Here is a 19,428-nt window from a genome sequence, read left to right as displayed (position 1 = left end):
ATAGGCGGAGGCTGAAATTTTATGACAAATCCTTGAACATTGGATATTGCAAGGAAGTCAAGGAAGGAGCCCTATAGAAATTACAACTCTTGAGCATTAAAGCAAAATAAAAAAAAAAATACTAGTAATGTCGGTTATGTACTACTGCAACATACAAGCACTGGTAAAAGGTCTGTAATTTAAACCCCTAAGAAAAAAAAACCATCTGTTACAGCACTCCCTTTCATCCAAAGATGGCCGAGAATATGGAGGTCTCCAAGCAGGGGGCAGGAAAGCTTAAAGTCTAAAAACGATTAAAACACAACATGAATTTTAACTGAAAAATCATTTAAAAAAAAATCCTATGCGGCCTATTTATGAAGCATATTTTTACCTAAAACCATGCAGAAATAGCTGTTTCCACATGATTTTGGCAACAAGTTCATTATCTTGGTGCTTAATACCGCTGTCCTAATAGTTCTCTATGGGGACAGCTATCTACCAAGCCTCAAATACCGTAGCTTTCTGCAAATTGCTACTGCCATCTTCAATGGCCGCCAGAGACTGTAGTCTCTCCATAGTTTCAATATGTGCAGGGGGGGGTGGTACTTTGCAGGGACAGCTGTTTTCTGAAGTGCTGTCCAGGCTAAAGAATAATACATAGTTCAGATAAATCGGAGCAAAAAGCTGCAATCAAGATTGAAAAAAACCACAAGTCTCAGCATACCCTGCCAACTATCGGCTGCCACAGCATGCTGAGTTAAAGTTTCACAACACATTGAGTGTCACAGGTTTTTTCTATTTAATTTCTTATCAGTTTCATTGTTTAAGATCTTTCGTTTGCCTCACTACGCCTAATGAAAACTAACAGCTATTAATCGAACACAATCACATCAATAGCAAAAAAAAAAAAAACACATAAGAAAAACATAACGAAAAATAATTTTATTACAATGGTTTTCCAAAAAAATAAAATCTGTATATATTACAGTACAGAATACATTATATCGTTAAAGGAAATTATGTACTAAGGCAGTGTTGGCTAACCTGTGACACTCCAGGTGTGGTGAAACTACAAGTCCCAGCATACCCTTCCAGTAATAAGCTGCTATATATTGGCAAAGCATGCTGGCCCTTGTAGTTTCACAACACCTGGAGTGTCACAGGTTAGCCAACACTGTACTAAGGGATTTCAGAACCATATAAAACCACAATTTAGCAAGCCAAGTGATTATATACAGGTCATGGAACTCCAAGGTTCACAGTTTGTTGGAAGAGGTGTACATTATCATACATTACAACATCTTAAAAAAAAAAATAAAAAAAAAAAAAGCACTGTCCACAGCCCACTTAACCCACACTTCTGACCCACCCAAAATCAATCCTACAACTTTCTGGGTCCGAGATTCAGGAACACTCAAATGAGTTGTGCGATATAAGCAACATCACTACTCTCAACAAACTGTTTATTTATAAAGTGCCAGTATATTATGCAGCGCAGTACAGAGGAAGTGTAGTCATTCACATCAGCCCATCCACATTTGATCTTATATTCTCAATTCACACGCACGCAGGCACACGCGCACACACACACACACACACACACACACACACACACACACACACACACAGAGTAGGGCTTATTTTGTCAGAAGCAAATTAAACTACGAGTGTGGTTTTGGACTGTGGGAGGAAACCGAAGCACCTGGAAGAGGACATACACACAGATCAAGTCCTGTTCGCATTTTAGCCTAAGAAGTGAGGTGATCACAGAGAATTTTAAATACATTGCAGTGAGGTCTGCAGCATAGATATAAGTGTAAGAATTCACAGAAACCCCTGACAAAGACCCTTGACATTGGGTTGCGAGCTTAAAAATTTTCATAAAAATTTGAACCAATGTACCATACTTCAGCAGAAATCCCACACAGACTTTTTAAACCGCAGATTTTGTACCTCTTTAGTATGAAGCCGATGTTCATTTTTCCAGGAGGCCCTACTGTAAATCAGAATTCCTTTTGCAAAGTCATTCTGTAGGGGAACATTAATATGATGGACACTGGGTTAAAAAGTTGTCTCTCAGCAGCTCACTTTTGGTTTCCAAGTAACCCAAGTAGCCAGAGCCACTCACATAGCTCCTCGGTGGTCATGTGATGGAGAGGCAGGACTGCTGAGAATAGGGGAGTTCCAAAGTCTCTCTGCTCACTCCATCATATGCACAATGTTTGGGATTGCTGCCTCATAGGCACAGGATCTATCCCAACCAGGGCACCATCTGTGCGGAGTCTGAATGTACGCTTCATGCTTGTGTGGGTTTCCTCCTAGTGTTCTGCTTTCCTTCCACATACACAATTCCAAAAACATACCATGGTCTCTACAGTCATCCTAAACCTAGCAGCATGAGATTCTGTTGAAACTTGTTGACAATATTCACCTTTCCTAATCGATACTATAAATCAATATAAGCCTATTCCACTGAAAGTCTAAATGGGGACTTAAAATGTCCCTGATTTCCTAAGTCCCAAAAAGTAAATCACACTTTTGTCACTATATTTGATTTATTTTAAGCATGCCATAGTATTTTGTGCGACAACAATACTAACATATATATGAATTACGTGGAATAGCATTGCAAATATAAATGTACACAAGTTATAAATTATTGAACTCTGCTATGCATTTCATTTAAAAAAAATAAAAAAAATAGTACTTACAGTACTGGATAGCTAAGTGGAAGGTTTTACTGTTGACATATCTCCATAGAAGAGTATAATTTTTATGAAGTATTTATTTATTAATATATAAAACGCAAATCCCCACTAATTGAAAACAACAAAGGACAAGAGAAACGTCATGGTGCAGCAACCAGCTGCTGTGCCAAGTAAATATCAAAAGAAAATATAGTAGGACATAGCTTATCAATAATGCATGAATGTGCAGTTTAGAATAGTTTCCAAGAGGAGATATTATGAGAGTGTAAAGAGTATCTACAAAGCTGTGAGAACTGTCCACCCACACACAGTTCATACAGTATATGCAGAATTTTCAAGTGTAACAGGATGGGCTTACTTTGCCACCATGTCAGGGGGATACAGATTGATGACGTTTCCCTTACAATACACAACCTGCAGTTACAGACCACTCTTCTGGTGCTCCTTGGCCATCAGACATTTACTCAATGTAATTGTTAAGTGCACACCAAATTGGTTCCACTGCCTCCACCAGCACGTAGAACAGGTTGCAGTTGGGGAAGTGTGCAACTGCTGAGGAAGTGTGCATGCTGTGCACAATTACTGGATCCTACTGACGGCAGAGAGAGCGTTGACTATGTAGGTCAGATAAATAAACCAGTTAAGGGCAGCTCACAAAGGTCCATAGAGATAATGAGGTCCGCTGCAAGGAGAACTATCTAGCTGTGGCCCCGGCTCCCTCCTCGCTTCCCTACACAGTGGCCCACAGCTTGTTAGTTCCACCTCTGAGTGGCAGGGTTAGGTGTTGCTCTTCTTCCTTACCGCCCACTGCTAGGATGAGCGGGCGCTCAGTAGAGAGAAGAAACTGTAGAGTCATCTAATGAGGTTTCTGCTTTGCATAGTGGCAATTATGTTGAAACTACATATGGGATATCTGTTGGGGCATCTGCATTATAAACTGGTTTGTGGAGCGGCCCCTGCATTTTATACCAGTCCGCGGAAGGGGCCTCTGCATTGTATACTGGTCAGCAGATGCAAGATATATTTATTTTTTATGTACCACACAAAAGTCTCCCAATATTTTTTTACCCAGAGACAGACGATTAGATACTCAATGTAATAACAATAAGATTGCAGTATTGTAAAAGGAGTTATATGCATGTTGCCACTGGAAAGGTCATTAATCTTGCCGAAATTTTTTACTTATCATGCTTCTTTACAGGCCACAAAGTCTTATCTAGAAGTTCATCAACAATTAAAAGATATCTTTGATAGGGATAGGTATGTGTGGCTGTAAGGTATTGCATAAATGTATTTCAATTATTGGCACAGTGTAGCAATGTATATCATTTTACAAATGTACTGATTTTTGTATTGGATGTATTCACTTCTGAACAAATAAAAGCTTACACTCTAATTCGTTCCCCGGCTGTCCGGTGTTGAACCTAGCATCTATCTTTCAACACTCTGCACGCTACCCAGCGGTCCTGATCCATAGGTCAGGAGGTACCGGTAAACCCACAGCAAAGAGGTGCTGTAGCACCTATACCAACTACCCAGGAGTAAATTTTTCTAGGTGCCTTGAAGGAGTCTAGTGGTGGCAGAGAGATTCTTCTACAACTATTGGGCAGTTGGCATTCGCAGTCGGCGAATGTCTGGTGGCAGGTGACAACCGGAGGAGTGGTCAGTAACTGACAGTGAGAAAGAAACCCTGATAAACTATGTAAGAAGAAAAACATCCCCTTCATCCTTCTTTCCCGACAGAACGGGTTGCGAAGTAAACCCATCCGGTCAGTTTGTAAAAAGGATGCCATACCAAAGAAATAATTACACATTCTAAAATTGCAAAGCATAAGCCAATATTTTATTTGCAGAGAAGTTAAGGTCTGAAAATATGTTTATATGGTGAGTAGGAAAAAAAAAAAAAAATGGAAAAAAAAAAAAAAAAAAAAAAGAAGAAGAGGAGAGGTCGATGGGACAATGGTGGCAATTCATGTCATTACACCCCCGTAACTCTATGGGGCATATTCAATTCCGATCCGATCCGCGGTAACGCGCGTTACCGCGGAAAATGTGCAGTACTGCTGGTAATACGGTATCGCAATAACGCAGATTTTCGTACGCAGCCCTATGGGCTGCGAACGAAAATCCACGTTATTGCGGTACCGCGGATTACGTTCGCGGCCGTTCCCGCACGACCCCGCAAATCGGAATTGAATATGCCCCTATGTCTACTAAGGTGGATGATGCAATTCATGTTATATCTCTGTACACCTGGAGAACGGGAATGGAGGCAAGCAAAAAGTCAGACTGAAGTTACATGCACTCTGGTGTTTGCAATGCATTCATAGAAAGTTAAAACACAAGTAAAAATGGCTAAATTGCTTTAATGTATTCGTTGCATTTACACTCAGCGGCCAATTTATTATGTATACCTTTCTAGTGCTGGGTAGCACCCCCCATAACAGCCTGAAATCTTTGTAGCATAGATTCAACAAGGTGCTGGAAACATTCCTTAGAGATTCTAGTCCATGTTGACATGATACAATCCCGCACTTGCTGCAGATTTGGCAGCTGCATACTCATGCTGTAAAACATACATTCCACCACTGTTCAAAGGTACTCTATTGGGTTGAGGTCCTGTGACTGTGGGGGCCATAGGAGTACACTGAACTCATTGTCATGTTTGTTGAACCAGCTCAAAACGATGTGTGTTTTTTGACATGTCATGTTATGCTGTTAGAAGATGCAAAGATTGTGGCATTCAAAACAAACAATGCTTCATACCTCTTTCATACTGCAGCCTCGACCAGGGTTTTTGCAGGGGAAAGCCCTGACCCAAGCCCAGGTCGAGGCTGCAGTATGAATGACTCCAGGGGGTAAATGTATCAAGCTGCGAGTTTGCAACTCCAGCGATTTTCTCAGGAGAGTTGAAACTCGCCGATGTATGAAGCTGAGTTTTCATACAAAATCGCCAGAGTTCTGCTTCTGTCAAAATCGCTACTTGCAAAATCGCCAGAGATCAAACTCACCACTGTTTGCCACTGCAGCTATACAAGTCTACAATGTATGAAGCTGCGAGTTAGCAAACTCAGGAGAGTTTGCTTCTAAACACGCCAGATACAACACGCTGCTTGATAGCAGCGTGTTGTATCAACACATCACTGTTACACTGCCCTGGCAGTGTTAAAATGTTAAAGAACAGATAAAAGTTTAAAAAAAAAAAAAAAAAAGCGTGGGGTCCCCCCGCTATTTATGCTTAACCCTAGTGCTGCCTGACTAGTGCTGGTCCCGTGAAAATCGGGGAAAAATTTTGCGTGGTGTTCCCCCGATTTTCACTTTACCAGCACTAGGCAAGCCAGCCAGGGTTGGCGGCACTATAGCAGGGGGACGCGCGGCAGGAGTCCCCCTGCCATAATGACTAACCAACCCTAGACTGTTCAGCGCTGGGCTGGATTCCCTAGGGAGTGGGGTCCGCTGAAAAAAACGAGCGGGCTCCCCCCCTAGAAAGAACCAGCCCAGTGCTGATAGCACTAGGGCTCTTCCTACTACCCCTGGGCTGTGGGTAGTAGGGTAATACGGCGCTAAATGGTTAAAAAAAAAACAAAAAACTGGCACCAATTTTGTTTGTGGAACTACAAGTCCCAGCCAGCCAGGTTGCCAAAAACAGTGTGGCCATGCTGGTGCTTGTACAACTACAAGCACCAGCATACCCATGGCAGCCAGGGCATGTTGGCACTTGTGGTTCTCCAAGTGCCAACATGCCCTGGCTGCCGTGGGTATGCTGGTTTTCCGCGATTTAAATACGCTGACAAACTCGCACTTTGATACATTTACCCCCAGGTCTAATTCCCAGGTCGGACTTTTGGTGGGGTAATTCACGGGTCTGACCCGGGAAACCCGCACTATGAATGGTGAGACCCGGATTTTTCAACCCCTGTCCCACCAGACATAATGTTAAAGTTTGAGAAAAAAACAAGCAAACATCACAAGAGGAGCCAATCAGAGCTCCTCTTGTGATGTTGCCATGGAGATCCAGGTAGACCAGTGTTCAGTATGAACAGGGTCTACCAGGAAATTTGACAGAGAACCTCTGCCGCCCCGTGGCGGCAGTATGAAAGCGGTATAATTGGTTTTATTAAAAAAAAAAAAAAATAGATTAAAAAGAATTAAACATATTTTCAGAGAATATACACACTACAGAATTTTCCAACCAATGTGTTTTCTACAACGATTGTACCAACAACTGAAAAAACAAGTCACAATGAGCATGCCGATTCATGTGTACACACTATACACGTTTTATAAGATTTATCTTCAGATCTGTGCTCTTCAACGGTCATAACCGTCGGCTGAAAAGATCATCACTGTAAACTTTATGGAGATCCTGATTGTGAGGGCATACACACTGCAGAATTGGAAGGACGTTGTTCCATAGCTGACTGAGATTTACAGTTCTGCTGAACAATCAAATCAAACAATCAATCATCTGTGCTTTGGAATGATCCTCATTCATCACTGAAGCGCGCACACTAACGGGCCAAATGATTGTTTATAATTTGCACTCGGCTGAAAACACTGAAGTGTGTGCCCAGCCTAAAGTGTATTGTAGGCTTTTTTTGTGGCAGGGGGTAGAGTAATTAGAGTGAAGGAGGAGGAGCATTATTAAACTGCATCCAAGAACACCAGGCTTTATAGAAAGAGACAGATGAGATTCCTTACAATGCTTGTCATTAGTTTCATCTCCTAGGTGTGCAAAATCTTTCTCCAGAGCTCCGCCATGGATGGAAGGATAGCGCTTTTCCAGGAGCTGATTATGAGGCAGGTAGCAGCGCTCAGGACATGTCTTTGAAGCCTATTCTGATCTTTTGCAAGATACGGAAACAGTAGAGTAAAGTATTTAGGAAGGAAGGGGGTAACATAGCCGTTAAGGGTGTGAAAGATGTTCTGGACATTAGACCAGAATCTCTTAAGGACCGCCATGTGTGGAGGAAAGAGCCAGGTGCTTGACAACCTCTAAAGCAAAAAGGGGAGGAGAAAGCCGAATAATTGCATTAGTTAATTATATTTAAACTGTTGTCACCACCCTAAGATAGTGATAAATAGATATTTTGCCAGGAAAAAAACGCCATACTGTCAATGGTAAGCTTTCAATGAGTAAGGCAAAGCAAAAAAGAAAGAAAAAAAATAAAAAAATCCTGTTTTCGCAGGCAACAGAGCTTTTCGGCCATTGATAAATCTGACCCATACACTGTTGCTAAATTCCGCCTATGCTTTGGATCGAAGTTTTATCATTAGGGATTAAAGAACAATGTCTTTCTCACAATGTAAGGGATTAAGCTTTCAGGGCGCAGGAAATTTAGACTACATATTTCTTTCTTTCCTTCCAGATTTATGTTGTCTTTTCTGTTCCCCTACTTACTATGGAGATGACCAAACAAAGACGCTTCATTTGGATTCATTGATTGCCAAGAGGAGGACACTGGCATCTTGTTGTAGTACAGAACTTGGCTGGCTGCCAGTATGTTTTAACCCCTTCACCGCTGAGCCTTTTTTTTTCTTTCATGGTACTTTTTGTGCTGGTCACATTCCAACATGTTTATCAGTAATTTGTTTGCGTGGTACTCACAAATTATACCTTGCTTTTCTTTTCAGAACACTGTGTTTTCATAAAATACCATTGGCTATACCTCCTGTCCCAGGAAAAACTACCCAAAGTGGGCCAAATTTTTTTTAATTGAAATTGAAAGAAAGGGATCTAAAATAAAATGTGTGTTTTGTTTTTATAAAAAGAATACTGTATGGTTCTCACTTTGGCAAAAAACCTCCCTTTCAAAACAGCAAAACGCAGTATTCTACACATAGGTTTTCATAATAAAATCTGCACTTGAAGAAGATTGCTTTTTTTTTTATATAAAATTGCATAGACAGATATACACCGATCCACATTAATACCACCTGCATAATATTGTGTAGGTTCCCCTCGTGCTGCCAAAACAGCTCTGACCCATCGAGACATGGAAGTTGAGAGGTGGGGCCTCCGTGGCTCCGACTTGATTTTTCAGCACATCCCACAAATGCTCGTTCGGGTTGAGATCAGGGGAATTTGGAGGTCCAGTCAACACCTTGAACTCTTTGTCATGTTCCTCAAACCATTCCTGAACAATTTTTGTAGAGCATTATTCTGCTGAAAGTGACCACTGCCTTCAGGGAAGACCATTGCCATGAAGGGCTGTACTTCGTCTGCAACAATGTTTAGTTAAGTGGCAGGTATCAAAGTAACATTCACATGAATTCCAGGACCCAAGGTTTCCCAGCAGAACATTGCCCACAGCATGACACAGCCTGTACCGGCTTGCCTTGTTCCCATAGAGCACCTTGGTGCCATTTCTTCCCCAGGTAAACGACGCACACGTTGTAGAAGAAAGTGTGATTCATCAGACCAGGCCATCTTCTTCCATTGTTCCATAGTAAAGTTCTGGCGCTAGGTACTTTCGGCAGTGGACAAGGGTCAGCATGGGCACTCTGACTGGTCTGGGGCAATGTAGCCCCATCTGCTGTACTGTGCATTCCGACACCTTTCTATCATAGCCAGCATTAACATTTTCAGCAATTTGTGGTATAGAAGCTACTCTGGGAGATTGGACCAGACGGGATAGCCTTTGCTTTACATACACATTAATGAGCCTTGGGCGCTTATGACCCTGTTACCAGTTGTTATTCCTTGGACCCCTTGTAATAGGTACTAACCACTGCATACTGGGAACACCCCACATGACCTGCTGATTTGGAGATGCTCTGACCCAGTCAATTTGGCCCTTTTCAAAGTTTCTGAGCCCCTTACGCTTGCCCATTTATCCTGCTGCCAACACATTAACTTCAAGAACTCACTTATATCATACCCCTTGACAGTTGCCATTGTTACAACAACAAAATCAATGTTATTCACTTCACATGTCATTAATTGTAATGTTGTGGCTGATCTTCACCAAGCACATTCATTCATTTCCAATGCTTTTTAAACTTGCAGTAACTCAATACAACATACAGAGATGCAATACGGAGTTACCAACAACTGTACCCATGACAATGCTTGTTTTGCAGTCAAAAGAAAATCTAATATACAAGTTCAAGTGCAGTACAAAGTAAAAGCAGAGAAAGAAGAAAACTACCTAAGAGTCTCCCACTTGTTTAGCTAAATTTTCTCTCTCATCTTACCTCTTATATATAGTCATCATGTGAAATATATTGATGTTGAAGAAAGTGTCTTTTTACAGGCTACTGAACTTATAGTGTCTTAAAAATATTGCTGGAATTATTGTGATCATCTTTTATTTCTTTAACACGTACATCTTCTTTCAATTGTTCAATAATGTATACCTTAGGCTAGTGTCACAGGGATGCTTAAGGATGCCGAACTTGTTCATTCAGAAAAGTGAAGCATTCTAAAGTTCCCATAGTGACCAACAGCTATGAAGAGGAAACGCTTGTCTTCCTATATACAGCATTCTCAGAGTGCTCACAGATGTGTCTGGTGTGACAGGGAAATAATATACCCTTTACTGCTGTGCAGTCTGTAACGGAGTTTCAGAATGTTGGTTGAAAAAGTACGGCATGGTAAAATGTGTTTGTGACAACAACATTGGAGTTTGGGTGGTGTCACACCGGCACTTTTATGTAGGAGGCTCTCCAGCTTCAGAAGCAGCCTTGCCTAATAGTTACAGCATTTTTCATTTTTATTGCGGCCGGAAACGTGCTGGCCTTTCAAATGTCACATCTTATATTGAGCACTTAGAATGTTCCCTTGTGGCCATATAGAGCCTTTAATCATAAATGGTGGACCTGTCCCAAAATGTCCAGAGACTCCATAACTTTATGATAAAGCCCTTGATCCCTAAAAGATTCATTCATCTGTTTTCTCCTGTCACCCTCCCTAAGACTTATCTAAACATTCCATAAAACTGGCTTTGCATATCCTAACAGCAAACAAATCGGCTATTGCATCCCACTGAAAACACACCACCCCTTTCAGAGGTTAAAAACGCATGTGGCACGTCGCATGCAAGAAAATGGCATATTACCTCCATGACAAACTGGACCTCTTTGACCAAAGTCTGTGCACCATTACTCTTCAGTGAATATCAAAACCGCCCTTCCCACAATTACCACTTTCCCACTGCAAAGAACTCTCCTCTTCCCCTTTATAGTCTTCTTAATTAGAGCAATGGCCCTCTTTTCCCAGCCAACAGCCACTATGCAAATACTTACCTGCCCCTTGCCTACCCCCTTCCCTACATTCTTTTTCATTTTCTTACTGTTGGTTTAAATGCTGTATGTTTATTGTTTTCTGCAAAAATGTGAACCTTGTGTATCCACTTCTTACTCATTTGGCACTGTCTGTACTTGTCACTTGTGTTAGTCCAAAATAAAAAGTTTTTAAAAAGCTGTGCTTGATTTAGCCTGCTCAATAATATAATGTATTTCAATTAGAGAGCGTTTTTATTGCTCACTTTAGCCACATGTCCAATATGCTGCTGTCAGAGGTTTAAAAAAAGTTCACACTACTGAAGTACAACATTCTCTTAGTTTTACTCCTAGAAATTATTTCAATTTGCAGCAGTTAGATGCTGCTCTTCTAACGTGGAGTAAAAGGCGCCCAAGTGACAGCATCCTTTATTTACATCTTAGCAAGTTACTTCTAGTGAATTCTCCAAAAATGTTCCGAAACTTGTTCCCATATAAATGCAAAGGTGATAATGACACTGTAGGACTCAAGGTGTTTTATTTTCATGCATGGTCAAAGCAGGTACAGTAAGTCAAACAATAATCCCACAATTTGCAACTTTTCTCATAGTGTACATTTAATTTAGGTCCTTTATTTATAAAATAAAAAAAATGATAGAAAAGATAACAAATTGCAAAAATATAAATGCAGTCAAATATATAGAATACTCTATTACTACTACTACTACTAATAATACTTAATACGCACAAAATCACAGTTCATGATACTTTTCCCACTGACCATTCTGTTGGTGAGAAAAAGATCTTTGAGAGCTTAGAGCGGAGAAGCAGGGGTTCTGCTAATGAAATGTTACATCAGAGGTGATGAAATACAATATGTTCCCCACCCCCACTGACTGCTCGGAGTGAATGGGCTCATTGAAGACTTGTGTGTGACAGATCTCAGTGAATCCTATTCACCAGCTCTTTAAACAATACAGATCATGCAATGGGCTGCTGAGAACGAGAAGTTGGCAGAAGAACTCGGAAGCAGACAAGCTTTAGAAGCTAATGAACAAGGTTCAGTTGAAGTGCTCTGAATACTACCGAGTGTACGGAATTTGAATGTAAAGGGGCATTTCATGTCCACACAGCAGCTTAACAATGTAAATGATACACCAAAAAGTGAAGTTACAACACATCTAAACAAGCCCAACTATTTAAAGCCTCTTATAGCTATGTAATCCTATCTTAAAATTATTATTGTAACCAAGTTTGCAGTCCAATCCTGCAGGAAAAATGGTCTGCCAAAGTTGAAAAGATTGGTTAGTCAACAAGCAAACCATTAATTCCGATATTTGTAGCACTAGCAAAGGTTTTCCATAAACTAGTAATGGCACATAGAACAACTTTAAATACTGTGGCTTAAAAGAAGTAAAAAAAAAATGTAATTAAATTGTTTAATATACATTTCAAAGGTTTGTATTGAACCTTATGGAATTACATAAATGTTCCTTTGCACATCTAAGCCCCTGTGATCTCTGATTTACCACCTGCTGGGTCCTACAAATACTTATGCTTACAAGGCTACTGAATGACACCATAGGAGATTGTTAATCAGATCAGCATGTTAGGAAACTATATAAACTGCTTTTGAGAGAGACTCCCAAACATCAAGTCTGCTCAAATACAAAAATCATGTACGTATATCAGCGAATGGTTCAGATCAGTTTCTCAAAGGATAACCCTTATAACAAACAGTTAGATATGGTTGTTCAATCCAATGGAAAATGATTGGATCTGTGACCAGATTGTGTCAGATCACTGATCACTGTCAGATGCAGACCCCATAAGTGCTAATGTGATTATTGGTCAAAAGTTTTCCAGCATGATCAGACAAAACAGTGATTTTAGGCTCACAGTAGGAAAATGACAATGTGTAGGCAGCTAAAGCCAAAATATTTTGGCTATTATTTTCCTATAATCTTTTTGCAAGTTTTTCACCAAAAGCCAGAACAGATTTCACATTAATGGGCCATCATAGCAAACCTGTTTTTCAATTACTTAATATATTTTAGGGGGACAAATAGGGCTTGCTTTTCTTAGATTGGAATGTACATATTCTGTGATTTAGCAGGACTGGAGATGGTAAAATGCAAACATATCAAAAGATAAAGAAAGATATGGCTGATAGAGGTGCGCAGGTCGCAGTTCTCCAAGACACCAGTGTAAAGGGTAGTCAGTCAGAACAAACCGGGTCAAACAGAGGAAAATTCGGTACTGAAGGGGATTCACGAGAATGGTCAGGAAAAGCCGAAGTCAAACCAGGAGAGTACAGTAGCCGAAACAGGATCCAAGAGGGTTGTCAGACAAGCCGGGTCAATACAGAAGAACTTTAAGCACAAATACAATAAAACGCTGGAGGCAGGAAATAGACCTGATACTCTGGCACCCGAATGGTGCCAGAGTCAGGTTTAAATAGAGGGACCCTAGACTGTTGAGGCAGTAAAACAGTGTCCCATTGCCTAGTAATGGAGCGCGCCATCGCGTCTGCTCAGGCGGCGCTTCCGACGGCCGGGGGAGACCGTTTCTCTGTTGCCTAGCAACTGAGCTCCCTCGTCCGGAAATGAAAGGCGGCAATCCCCGCTTCCTGATCGCAATGCATAGACAAGGCCTGACAATAGTCTCCCCCTCTCTCTTTTTCAGGAATCTAGATAGTAAACGAGGAGCATGTAAATCTTCCTTGTCGACCCATGATATTTCTTCTGGTCCGTAGCCCCTCCAGTGGACCAAGAATTGAGTCTTACCCCGAATGAGACTAGAGTCAAGGATATTTTCCACCTCATATTCATCGCCACTCGAGGTCTTGACAGGAGGGGGAGAAGAAGGTTCTTTAAAGAATTTATAATGACCAATGGTTTGAGCAACGGAAAGTATTGTGGATTCTGAGAGAAGCAGATAAGCAAAGCTTATAGGAGACTGGATTGAGGTAAGGACCAATGAAATCGGGGAGCTAACTTCATGAAAGGAACTCGAAGTCTGAGTTTGCGAGTAAATAACCAAACACTATCCCCTACTTGCAAAACCTTTTTGCGATGGTGATCGGCAGATCATTTGTAGCATCGAGAAGTTTCCGTGAGTCTCGTCTGAGTTTTACTCCAGATCTGAGAAAACTCACGGATTACAGTATCGACTGTAGGGACAGAGGAGACACTAAACCTCTGCCAGACTGGGAAGGACCGTATGTCTGCCAAACACGGCAAAGGGAGAAAATCCGGTAGAGGCATGAACGTGATTGTTGTGAGCAAACTCGGCCCAACAAATGAGATCACTCCAGGATGACTGGTGTTCAGAAGAATAATACCGTAGAAATGCCTCCAGGTCTTGGTTAACCCGTTCGGTTTGACTGTTTGTCTGTGGATGGTAACCAGAGGAGAATTTAAGATCAATTCCCAAACTCTTACAAAATGCTCTCCAAAATCTTGAAATTAATTGTACACAGTGTTCTGAGATGATATCTTGTGGACAACCGTGGAAGCGAAATATGTTGTTAATGAATAGAGGGGCCTAATTCATTAAGGATCTTAAATTAAGAAGTTTCTTATTTAAGTCTCCTGGACAAAACCATGTTACAATGCAAGGGGTGCAAATTAGTTTTCTGTTTTGCACATAAGTTAAATACTGACTGTTTTTTCATGTAGCACACAAATATCAACTTTATATTTCAGTGTACAAATAAGCTATCAAGTATTTGTGTGCTACATGAAAACACAGTCAGTATTTAACTTATGTGCGGAACAGAAAACTAAACATGGTTTTGTCCAGGAGACTTAAATAAGAAACTTCTTAATTTAAGTTTCTTAATGAATCAGGCCCTAGATGTGCAAGTTCAGAAGCAGAAGGTAGACCTTTATATGGAATGAAGTGAGCCATTTTAGAGAAATAGTCCACCACCACCCATATGGTATTGTAGCCCTGACTCCGATGTAAATCTGTTATAAAATGCATAGAAATACGGGACCAAGGAGAATCTGGAGTAGGAAGAGGTTGAAGCAGTCCGGAGGGTGGTTGCCTGGGGACTTTATGACGAGCGCAAGTATGACAGGTTTGTATATACTCACGGACATCGGAGCCAAGAGAAGACCACCAGTAATGCCTAAAAAAAAGGCCAATTGCCTTCTTGGCCCTGGTATGGCCAGCAAATCTAGAGTCGTGGGCCAACTTCATAACTTTGGGGCGGAGGTGGGGACTTACAAATGAGCGCTCAGCAGGAGGAGTATCCACCGAAGAACCTGTTTAGGCCACAACCTTGATTGGATTAAGAATGGTCTGAGAACCTGCAGGAGAAGCAATGTCAAAAGGATCAAAAGATGCGGACATGCCCAAACCTCCTTTCTCCAGAGACTTTTCAGCCGTATACACAAACATGCCGAAGGCCATTTGCTCATGGGAGGCGACTTTAACATGATTCTAGATCCCTCTCTAGATAGATCACTATTGCCCACACCTTCATCTCAATCCCAGGCACTCTGTGCGTCAGGCTGCTAGATTTGCTTCATTTTTAAAAGAGAATTCTCTTCTAGATGCTTGGCGGGTGGTTAATGGCACTGATAGAGGTTATACCTTTTACTCTCACCCCCATAATGTATACACTCGAATAGATTACTTCCTAGTTGACACTAAGCTAGCTACCAAGCTTCGCGGAGCTGAGGTTCACCCGTTCGCCTGGACAGACCACATGGGTATCTCTTTACAGTTAGACACAGGAAATCTCCCCAAGCGTAGTCCAAATTGGCGGTTGGATGATTATCTCTTGCTGAATCCTTAGACATGCCTAGAGATTGCGGAGGCCCTCACTGAATTCTTTAATTTTAATGAAACCCCTGAAGTATCTTTGTCCACGATCTGGGAGGCGCATAAAGCCACAATTTGTGGACGCCTTATTAGTATACCTTCACCTAGACATAAGGAAGAGCGAGAACAGATATCCATGCTCCCTACTCACCCAGCATCAAGGCTCACTAGACCAGTCACATCTGAGGGAGTTGACGATAGTGAGGGGCCAGCTCAATGCGGTACTATCTAAAAAAAAAAACAGCCCGTACCATCAAATGGACTCAGCAGCTCTTTTATGAGAAAGGTGACAAGGCGGACTCCCTGCTAATCCGGAAACTCCGCCAGAGGCGCACACGTAACGCAATCTCGTCAATCAAGAACTCTCAAGGGCAGTCAACATATAACCCAAACTCTATACTGAAGGAATTTCAGACATACTACTCTTCACTATACAACTTGAATGCTTCAAACCCAGCCCCTCCTGACTTAGATAAGAAAATAAATGCCTACCTGCGTTCGTGTAAACTCCCGCAACTATCTGAATCGGAAATTGAATTTCTTAGTTCTGATATAACAAACGAGGAAACTATTATAGCTTTACGTAGTATGAAGGTAGCCTCTGCCCCGGGGCCGGATGGCTTCCCTGCTAAATATTATAAGAAATTTGCAGGGATCCTCAGTCCAAAGCTGACTACCTGGTTTAACTCTATATTAGATGGGGCTCCCTTTGACCTGGCCACGACCCGAGCTCAGATTACTGTTATACCGAAGGAGGGTAGAGACCTTTCTCTCTGTAGTAGCTACCGCCCCATATCCCTACTTAACGTAGATTTGAAAACATATGCTAAAGTTCTTGCAAATAGAGTTAATTGTATTCTTCCGAAGCTAGTACACCCCGATCAGTTTGGATTTGTCCCAGGCCGGCAGGCAGCAGACAACACCAGATGGACTATAGATCTCATCCAGCATATTAATGAGCGTAAGCTACCCTCCCTACTTTTATCTCTCGACGCCGAAAAGGCGTTTGACAGCATTGTCTGGCCCTTCATGATGAAGACCCTCTCGGCCCATGGCTTCAAAGACCGCTTTCTCAAAGGGGTCTCCGCCCTGTATGTTAACCCAACCTCTTCTGTTCAGGTGAATGGGTGTTCCTCCCCATCTTTTCAAATTCAAAATGGAACACGACAAGGTTGCCCCCTCTCCCCACTTCTGTTTGCACTTACCATAGAACCCCTGGCCCTGAAAATACGTCAAAATCCCAACATTTCAGGCATACAACTATCCTCCAGCATCTATAAGATTGCCCACTACGCAGATGATATCCTTCTTACCATTACTAATCCCTTAACATCGTTACCAAACCTATTTCAGGAGCTCAATAATTTCTCTTTAGTCTCGAACTTCAAGGTCAACACGGCCAAGACGGATATTCTGGATCTCCATATCCCACTGAAGTTGAAGCAGCTTCTGGAGCTAAATTTTCCATTTCACTGGAATTCCGATAGTATCAAGTATCTCGGTATATCAATTACTAGAAAGGTAGAAGACCTCTATCAAGCAAACTACCCACAACTGATAGCATGCCTTAAAAAAGATATGATTTCTTGGGACAAGCTGATTCTATCCTGGGTGGGCCGGATTACATCAGTGAAGATGAATTTGCTCCCCAGGCTGCTTTACCTTTTCCATACCCTCCCCATCAAAGTTCCTCCCTCTACTTTTAAAATGCTGCAAACTTCTATCATGCGCTTCATTTGGTCAAATAAGAGGTCCAGGATCTCTGCTCGTATTCTACAACGCTCTCCCATGGCAGGTGGCCTCGGCATACCCAATCTTCGCAATTATTACTATGCGGCACGCTTAGCTCAATGTGTCCAATCGCACTCCCCGCCTGGGACCAGGGTCTGGGTTGATATAGAATCAGATCTATTAGGAGGCTCGCCGATTTGCTCTATCCTCTGGCTTTCAGCCACACGGCGACCAGCCCCCTCTCGAACTCACCCAGTAATAGCTCTCTCCCTTTCAATCTGGTCCCGATGTAGTAGAATGGCATCTCTATCTCCTGCCCCCCAGATACTTATACCTCTCTGGCTGAATCCAGCCTTTACACCAGGCCTTTCACGTCCTATGTACACAAAATGGGCGGGGGAAGGCAAATTATTACTGCTAAACCACATAACAAGGACTCTAGCGTTCCCCCAGTTCTCAGAATTGACTGAGCAGTGCGGGTTCCACCAATACTTAGAAATTAGACATTATCACCAACAGGTTAAGGCTCAATTATCTGGTAGACCACCCACTGTGTTTGAGAACTTATGCCTATCAGGGCCATCCTCTAAGGGTCTAATCTCAACACTATACAATGCCCTACTCCCCACCTCCACGGAGACCAAGGACCGTTTTCAGATACAGTGGGAGGCAGATTTGGGAACATCCCTAGATCCAGAAGAATGGTCGGACATCTATGAGTGGACAGCACGTTGCTCCATAAATGTCCGTACCAAAGAAAACGCCAATAAATTGCTGCATAAATGGTACTATGTCCCTTCTAGGCTTCATATTATATACCCTCAAAAAAGTCCAGCATGATGGAGAGACTGTGGCCACACTCGCACCTTCATGCACACATGGTGGGACTGTCCCAAACTGCGCTCCTTCTGGACGGAAGTTCTCGCATTAGCAACAGCTGTTCTCGATACCCCTGTGCCTTCCGATCCTAAGTACGTATTACTGCCCCTACCTCTTCCAGACCTTCCAACACATACCCATAAGCTTCTTTGGCATATAATCAGCGCAGCTACCTGTCAAATAGCTGCCCACTGGAAGAACCCCATTCCTCCAACGCTTCAGATGGTCTGTGGTCGGATCTGGCACACTTATCAGATGAAACACATCACCAGCGTGCTCAGGGGCTCCTCCGTGTCCTTCAACAAAGTCTGGTCTCCCTGGGCTTCATATTGCAACCAACCTCTGCTCCAATTTTAGTCAAACCCGATCCGTTATTGGACATATCAGATTTAACTATTACCCTCTGCTAAAGACATAAAAGCGTGAATTCCTCCCCCCTTATCCTAACCCTCCCAACTTGTTCTTCTCCCCCCCCCCATTTTGCCCCACACTACCTCCTTACCCCCTTTTCTTTCTCTTCTCTCCCTTACTTGTATAATTTAAAACAAAACAACATCTCCATGGTACCATGTGCACATGAAGCTGAATTTGTTTCGCAAAAGCTATGAGAAAGTGTCATTCATACTGTCAAACTTGTATGCGCATTTATCATCTCACTAATGTACCCTTCAAGAGTTTTATATTTTGTAATACTGCTCAAGATAAGATCTTATTAATAAAACGTACTTAAAAAAAAAAAAAAAAAAAAAAGATCCGGACATAGCATCAGCTCGCAAATTCTTAGTGCCTGGACAATAGGTCAAAATTAGATCAAAACGAGAGAAGAATAAGGACCAGCGGGCCTGGCGAGGATTAAGACACTGTGCATCCTGAAGGTACGTCAGATTTTTGTCATAAGTCATCACTGTAACTAGGTGTTGCGCACTCTCCAGAAGATTGCGCCATTCTTCCATTGCAGCCTTGATGGCCAGGATTTCCTTGTCCCAATGGCCGTAGTTCTTACATTAAGAATATTTTTTTTTTTAGAAAGGAAGCCACAGGGTTTGAAAAGTCCCAAGGGAGACCATTGAAA

The 19,428-nt window shown here is 42.0% G+C and overlaps 1 protein-coding gene across 2 annotated transcripts in view; it reads right to left on the bottom strand.

The window, feature by feature from the left end:
* The window catches only part of KANK1 (KN motif and ankyrin repeat domains 1), a 175,771-nt gene that overhangs the window by 131,785 nt on the left and 24,558 nt on the right, over positions 1 to 19,428 (bottom strand). The window contains exon 1 of one of the 2 annotated variants that reach the window (XM_075208767.1): positions 1,936 to 2,034. The exons of the other annotated variant lie outside the window; for it this stretch is intronic. The gene's annotated coding sequence lies outside the window, so the exon portion shown is untranslated. Of the gene's footprint in view, positions 1 to 1,935; positions 2,035 to 19,428 lie in introns of those variants that run through there. 2 annotated transcript variants of the gene reach the window in all.

Source organism: Mixophyes fleayi, chromosome 1, assembly GCF_038048845.1.
Source record: "Mixophyes fleayi isolate aMixFle1 chromosome 1, aMixFle1.hap1, whole genome shotgun sequence".
NCBI classification, from domain to species: domain Eukaryota; kingdom Metazoa; phylum Chordata; class Amphibia; order Anura; family Limnodynastidae; genus Mixophyes; species Mixophyes fleayi.
This window is presented reverse-complemented; position numbering and strand designations above follow the sequence as displayed.